The sequence below is a fragment of the Dermacentor silvarum genome, chromosome 9 (assembly GCF_013339745.2).
Source record: "Dermacentor silvarum isolate Dsil-2018 chromosome 9, BIME_Dsil_1.4, whole genome shotgun sequence".
Taxonomy (NCBI): domain Eukaryota; kingdom Metazoa; phylum Arthropoda; class Arachnida; order Ixodida; family Ixodidae; genus Dermacentor; species Dermacentor silvarum.
Genome location: NC_051162.1, coordinates 77,162,672 through 77,169,598, shown reverse-complemented (window position 1 = coordinate 77,169,598; position 6,927 = coordinate 77,162,672). Strand labels below are relative to the sequence as shown.

At 45.5% G+C, this 6,927-nt stretch overlaps 1 non-coding gene across 1 annotated transcript; it reads left to right on the top strand.

The window, feature by feature from the left end:
- Positions 1-6,505: 6,505 nt before the first annotated feature.
- Positions 6,506-6,688, top strand: LOC119465400 (U2 spliceosomal RNA). The gene has a single exon (XR_005194846.1). It is a non-coding gene; the product is annotated as a U2 spliceosomal RNA (small nuclear RNA).
- Positions 6,689-6,927: the final 239 nt, after the last annotated feature.

Sequence of the window (6,927 nt, the reverse complement as noted above, 5' to 3'; positions counted from 1 at the left end):
ACTGAACTTCCGACAACGCGCTGCAGTGTTCATTTGCCAATACCTTACTTCTGACCATCCGACGCATTTGACAAGAAACGCTGGGCGCTGAAGACTATACGCTGCAATATATTTCGATGACAGATATATTTTGTAGATAATATTGCTGACATATTCCACATTTGATATATACAATTTTTGGCACACGCAGAGAGCGAAATACCAATTTAGTGAAACACGGGCAATTTTCGCCGGCGTGTGTAACGCCGCCTAGATGCTGCACTATATATGGGAGCGCGTTAGGAATTGAAAACCCCCTAAGAGACAGAGGGGAAATAGAAAAGGATGTAAGAAATATTGACATGGTATTTAGATGCTAAATCTTGAATGATATGTTAGAATAAAAATGAAGGCTATGGGTTATTTAAATTTGGGTATTTTATTAGGGTATATATTGCAGTTTGTAAACCGTGTCAACTAACTGAATAGCCCAAATATTTGCAAACAACATGCATTAAGTCCACATACCAAACAACATGCCTTCATAGAAAAACAAGGCTCAGGACCTAATCTACTTTTCAGTGCCAGTGGCACCTGTCTAATTTTGAAGAAATTTCTATAACACCATATTTGTCGCATTAGTGGTTCTTGCACTCTTTAGTACAATATTTGCTTTCAGCATTGTCAGCGGTTCGGAATAGAGTAAGCGTTCCTCGTAAGTAAACTGATAGTCCAAGAGAGCACAGGTGTTTCATATCAGCGAATACTATTGCTAATCACAACCAAACTATTTCTTACCCTTGTTGGTAATGTAGAGCGAGTACATCCAAAGAAAAGACGGCGGTGGGAGCAACACTTGCCCGGCCGTACCACATGGAACGATAGCCATGTAGAAATACGAGTGCAGCTTAATTGTGCTTTCGGCTACCATGACCAACTGTTTAGTTCTAGGATATGGCCTGGTATGCGGCCTTCTGAAACAGTGTTTACAAGTTTGTACGTATGCCAAAAATTCTATAGCAGCAAGAAGGTTTACAGAAAGTATGCGGAACAATGTAAATACTGTACGAACGTATGTTGCTATAAAAAAGACATGATGTGTAGAAAAAACAACAAGAAACAATGCATATTAAGTTAGAGGAAATTGCCCTGAAGCTTACAACTCTTAGCCTACACTTAAACGTATAGCTCTTTGTATACATACGCAAACAAGCCATTATGCCTGATCTCATCTAACAAAGACTGTCGACAGTAATGCGGTCAGCATTCGAACAATCCCGGCTGTTTCTAAGAAGATATTAAGTAATAGTTAAAAATCATCCTCATCACCATCATCATCAGCCTACATTTATGGCCTCTGCGAGACGAAGGCCTCTCCCTGTGATCTCCAATTACCCCTGTCTTGCGCTAGCTGATTCCAGCTCGCGCCTGCAAATTGCCTAACTTCATCACCCCACCTAGTTTTCTGCCGTCCTCGACTGCGCTACCCTTCTCTTGGTATTCATTCTGTACCTCTAACGGTCCACCGGTTATCCATCCTACGCATTACATGGGCTCGCCAGATTCATTTTTTTTTCGCCTAATGTCAACTATAACATCGGCTATTCGCGTTTGTTCTCTGATCCACACACCGTTATCTTCCTGTCTCTTAACGTTAGTCATAACATTTTTCGTTTCAGCGCTCTTAATGCGGTCCTTCAATTGTTCTGGAGCTTCTTTGTTAACCTCCAAGTTTCTGCCCCATATGTTAGCACCGGTAGAACGCACCGATTGTACACTTTTCTTTTCAACGACAAGAAAAGTGTACAACCATTGCATTCTACCGGTGCAAGCATATGGGGAAGAAACTTTAATACAGAATCCGTTAAAAAACCGTTCTCAAATAAAACAATGGTTCCTTCGGAGACATGCCGTCAGTGGTGGCGACCATGGTGTTACGGGTGATGCGTGGTAATAATTTGCTAATTTACTTGTTATGCTCCAGTATCGTGCCCCTTAGCTATAGCATTCGCTTGACAAGCCTGCTGATGAGCAGGGCGACGTGAAGCCGGTGCATTGACGGTGACGGCTTGACGACAAAGGGGTGACAACGACTGTGTGACGACGATGGCCTAATCGCGATGGCATGACACATGTAATGAGAGGAAGATAAAACGACCACAACGGCATCGCGATAACAGTATCAGCGTGTGCATAACGAGGGCTAGAATAGGGCGCAGGCTAAAAAGCGCCAGGTCGTAAAATTTATTCCGGAATCCTCCACAATGGTGTTCCTAATTATAATGACACGGTGGCCTTGGAACCTAACGTTCATAAATTGAACTGTTAGGTTTAGTAACTTAACAGCAACGGTGACACTCTATACGCGCTAGGTGTGGCGTTGATGGAGATGGAAGGTGGCAGCATCAGATTTATAAGGATTGCTGCAACACTACAAATGCGTTGATGGAACTTCAAATTTGTACTAGCCATGCTCCAATAACGGTGTAAGGAACAGTCGCACAATGGATGTCTGCTCCTACTGAGTGATGATGCCAGGATCGCCAACCATTACCGAAGGATTCTCAACCTTCAAGCCAGCTTTGACTTCAAACCTTTGTTTTAGGAAATTCAGAAATTAAAAATGACTCGCAGCAATTTTTCTCACGTTCCTTATCAGCATGGTCTGTCTGTTTTTGTTTATCTGTGCACGTAGTTTTTAGTGTTTCGTTGTATTAGCTTTTCCTAATGGACTCACCATGGCTAGACAAGAAGGTGCAGAAGCTGTAACAATATTCCTTGATGTGAAAATATATTTGGCCTTTACAAGGTGAACGTTTAGTGATGTTCCATCTGAGAAGTCATTTCCTTGATTTGGTGTTTGTGTCAGCCTTCGCTAGCAATCTGATAATTGTAAGGCACAATGATCAGAGCTTCTCATACTAAAAGCGAGAACCAAAGGAAGAGCGCCAAAAGGTGAAATTGAGAACCATAACTCTGTCTTAATGGAGTGAAAATTCCTAAAGTAGAATCGCTCAGAATCCTCGGCCTACATGTGCACAAGGACGGATCGGGCACTACCAGCCTACCCAAACTGCAAGAAACCATCACAGAAGTAGAACATTTGGTACGACAGGTAGCAAACTGAAGATACGGCTTGAAAGAACATGATGCAGTCAGAGTCATCCAAGCCCTCATCATCAGCAGAATCAGCTACTGCACCCGTTACCTAGACCTAACGAAAGCAGAAATAAAAAAACGAACATCCTCATCCGGAAGGCCTTCAAGATTGCCATTGGGATCTCCGAATGCTCTACCACAAGGGCAACTACTCAGCTTAGGCCTCCACAACACCCGGCAGGAGCTAGTCGAAGCGCACAGAGTTAACCAACTCGAACGTCTCAAACTTACTGAAACAGGAAGGTTAGGATACTCAGACGATTAGGATACACTGAATCTATGGAACTACGCAACGAGAAAAGGATAATCCCTGAGAGAATTCGACAGTACATCTCCGTAGCCCCCATTCCAAGAAATATGCATCCAACCCACCATGAAGGAAGAAGAAAAGCCAGAACAGAGACTCTCCGAAAAACCTATGGCCGAAATCCGGACACACGCTACACCAATGTAGCGAAATATACAGGAACTTTGGCCCATCCGATCGGTGTCGTCAACAGTAAGGGCAAACAGAGAACGACCACTAGGATCTATTTCACAGAAAAAACAGCAATAGCCTTGGCGATCTCAAGCTGTAGGGAGGGAAAAATAACACTTACATATTCACAAGCAACTCGCCAGAACTTTCAGAAAGGGCGAATCTCCAGGCATGCCCTACAGATCCTCCCAGAAACGGCAAAAGAGAACCTACCAGAAACATACATCGTTTGGACTCCCGGGCACGACTCCCTACTGGGGATCGATGCAGCCGACGACTCCGCCCGAGTTCACGTTCACCGGGCTTTTTCTCACAGGACGCGCCAGGGAGAACTAATGAAGTTCAGAAAAAGTACAGCGATGTTCTGCAACACTACAGGCTAGACCGAAGAACTTACCCGCCACCTCACCCTGGACTAACTAGGCAAGAGACCGTAATCCTCAAAACATTGCTAACTAATACCTATGTCGACGGTATCTTATGGCACCGAATCTCACCTACTCAACATTCATACCTCTGCACGTGCTGTGATGTTCCAGACTCTTTATGCCAGACATACGGTATGGACATGCGTCGGAAAACATGGCACCATAGACACTCACGCACCGACTGAAAAGCAGTGGGAGGCCAAGCTATCAGACCCGGACCCAAAGAGACAGCGCAGCCTCATCGAGCGGGCACATGAGATGGTCATGGCCCGCTGCTACCTGGAATAAGGAGGCCGCCCCCCTGGGGACCAGACTGCGCTTGCTCAGAATAAAAGTTTATTCTCTCCCTCTCAATGAACAACAAATGCGGCCACTTATTGAATCTAACTGGATTACTAAACAGTAACTACATTACAGAAAAACGACAGTCATAGGTATAATTTCATAACTACGACCGAGCCATGTACATGGCTTCCGTAGTCAGCATTGCGATATTGCCAACACAACTTTTTTCTCAGTATTTCTTCTGCATCATTCAATACCCCTGAATGCATAATACACCCCCATAGCCATAAATTCGCATGATTTACTCATGTGCATGGACGTCATCACGACGATCGCCAAGCTTACTTACTTTGCAGAGAGATCCATTGTACCCTTTGGCACACAGGGCAAATTTGGAGTCAAATCCACCTACGCCGACACCTCTGGAGCGATTCATAATGTAGTCACACTCCTTCTGTGGCAATGCGTAAAGATGTATGTACAGCAGCCTCTTGGAGAGGACGGGAGGCTCCTCTACAAAAATAACGAAGAGGAAAGTAAGTCTTTAAACATTTTATTGTGTGCTCCTTAGGACAGACAAGCGCACGATTCAGAGAAAGGTCAAGAAGGGAGACAATGAGCGAGAAAAATTGCATAGCCTCATTGAATGTCAGTGTACCTGCTTTTTTCACTATCAGAGCTTCCAATAGAAGTTTCTACGTTCAGCGACCAATGGTAAAAGTTCGGCAGGTGTTGCACTCTTGTAATACAACACGGCGAAAGCCTGCTCCCCATTTGGTAATGCACGAAGCCATACAATCAGGGTTAGACTTCTTTGTACGACATACTGGTAATGCATTAAGGTATGCAATCGGGGCTAGACTTCTTGCAAGACATAACAAGCGTCTATGGGAATTACACGTGTGGCAATGAGGCGACCTCTTGAAAGCCACATGAACACTTAACGTAGTGCCAAAATGCAGCATGTTAGATAGAGCATGCACTAGTCCACACCTTTACTCAGCGAGATGGCTGCGACGTGAAGTGTGCAATCATGCACGCACTAGGCACACCTCTAGTAAGCCAGAACCTTCGAGCTGCCGTAGCTCTAGGGAAGCATACTCGTCTGGCACCTGTGAGGCCCGGGATTGATTCGAAACCAGACCGAAATGTAGCACATTTTCTTTTCAAAGCCACTAAAATACTTTGTTTACAGGAACCTCCCTGAGAAATGTGATGTCTATCCAAGCACTTTTAGCAGCATCGGCCATCGGCAGTTTCGCCAAGGTTACTGCCAAGAGCACGCCAAGCGCACCTCCAACAAACACACCTAAGGCTTTCGCCTTATTAATATTTAACTAATACTAAAATTTATTGTCGACAAAAGTCTGGTAAAGCGTTATATAAACAGGGATTACGTGCCTCAGAAATGGTGTCCTACGTTTTCATAGGGTAACTATATTTGTCCAAGTAGGCTTTGTCACCCTCGGCAGGTTAGTTTTTGCGGGTAAATAAGGTGGCATCATGTGCGGTTGTTATGGGCAGCGGCTGACTGTAAAGGAATAGACTGAAAAAAAACGAGCGCTGTCGTTTGGCGTTTCTAGGTATGTTTGCGCCGAGGATGGGGTTGAAAAACGAGGGGGAAAGAGCGCAGGAGTGCGCAGCCGGTAGAAACATAAAAGAAGTGAGTGCGGCACAGGTGGGTGTTGGGGGAAGGAGAATATTGGAATGCTTCAGAGAGCTGAACAGAAACTGTAGTTGTCGTGGACAGCATGCGTTTGCGGTATTAGAATATTCAGTGCCATTCCACTGTGCGAAGGCGGATGACCAGCGAAGTTGTGTATGTGGTGCTTAACCGTTCCTGCGGTGAAACGTTCCAACTTTGCGGGATGTCGCCCGCATGAACGGTTCCCATTTGTTTTCGCCTCGCGATCCTGGCAGGCAGCACGCTTACGCTTGGCGTCCGTGACCCGGTCATCGCCGGTGGTCTCCTTCCACCACCGCCGGGCCTTTCCCTTTTCCGTTCACGCCGTCGTTCTTGGTAGGCACGTTGTTCTTCTTCAAACCGTACAACACGTAGTCTACCCATTTCAGAGTTAGAGAAGTACTGAGGAAAGGAGCCTACGTAAAGCATGACGTCAGCAGGCACAAGACACTCAGATTGGATGGCGTACGCTTGCATAGTGTGAACGTAGACATGGCCGATGCGGGTCAAAGTGTTTTATGTGTTGTTATCTCCTTAATATCTGATACGGCTTGTATTTGGACCCTAGATATTAAACTTAATTTTGCAAGTTGATGCAGTGATTGACGCCTGCTTCACCTCCGCCGCGGGTCGGCCCGGTATTGCACTATCTTCGGGATTTTCGGTCTGTGGACATCGATGTGCTGGGAACTAGTGATATACAGCCTCACTGTAAAAAGTGGTCGGGTAAGCCGGTCCACGCAGGAGCAACAAATTAACATGAGTGGAAAGAATGTCCGAAGTGGCCGAGCAGCCAGTGCACCGAGAAATTTTGAAAGTATTAAGATGGAGACACGGAGTATGGGGGAAAGAACGGGGGATGGCGGGAAGGGAGCGGGTTCATGTTTCAAGCGATGTTAACGGGGCTAGATAGG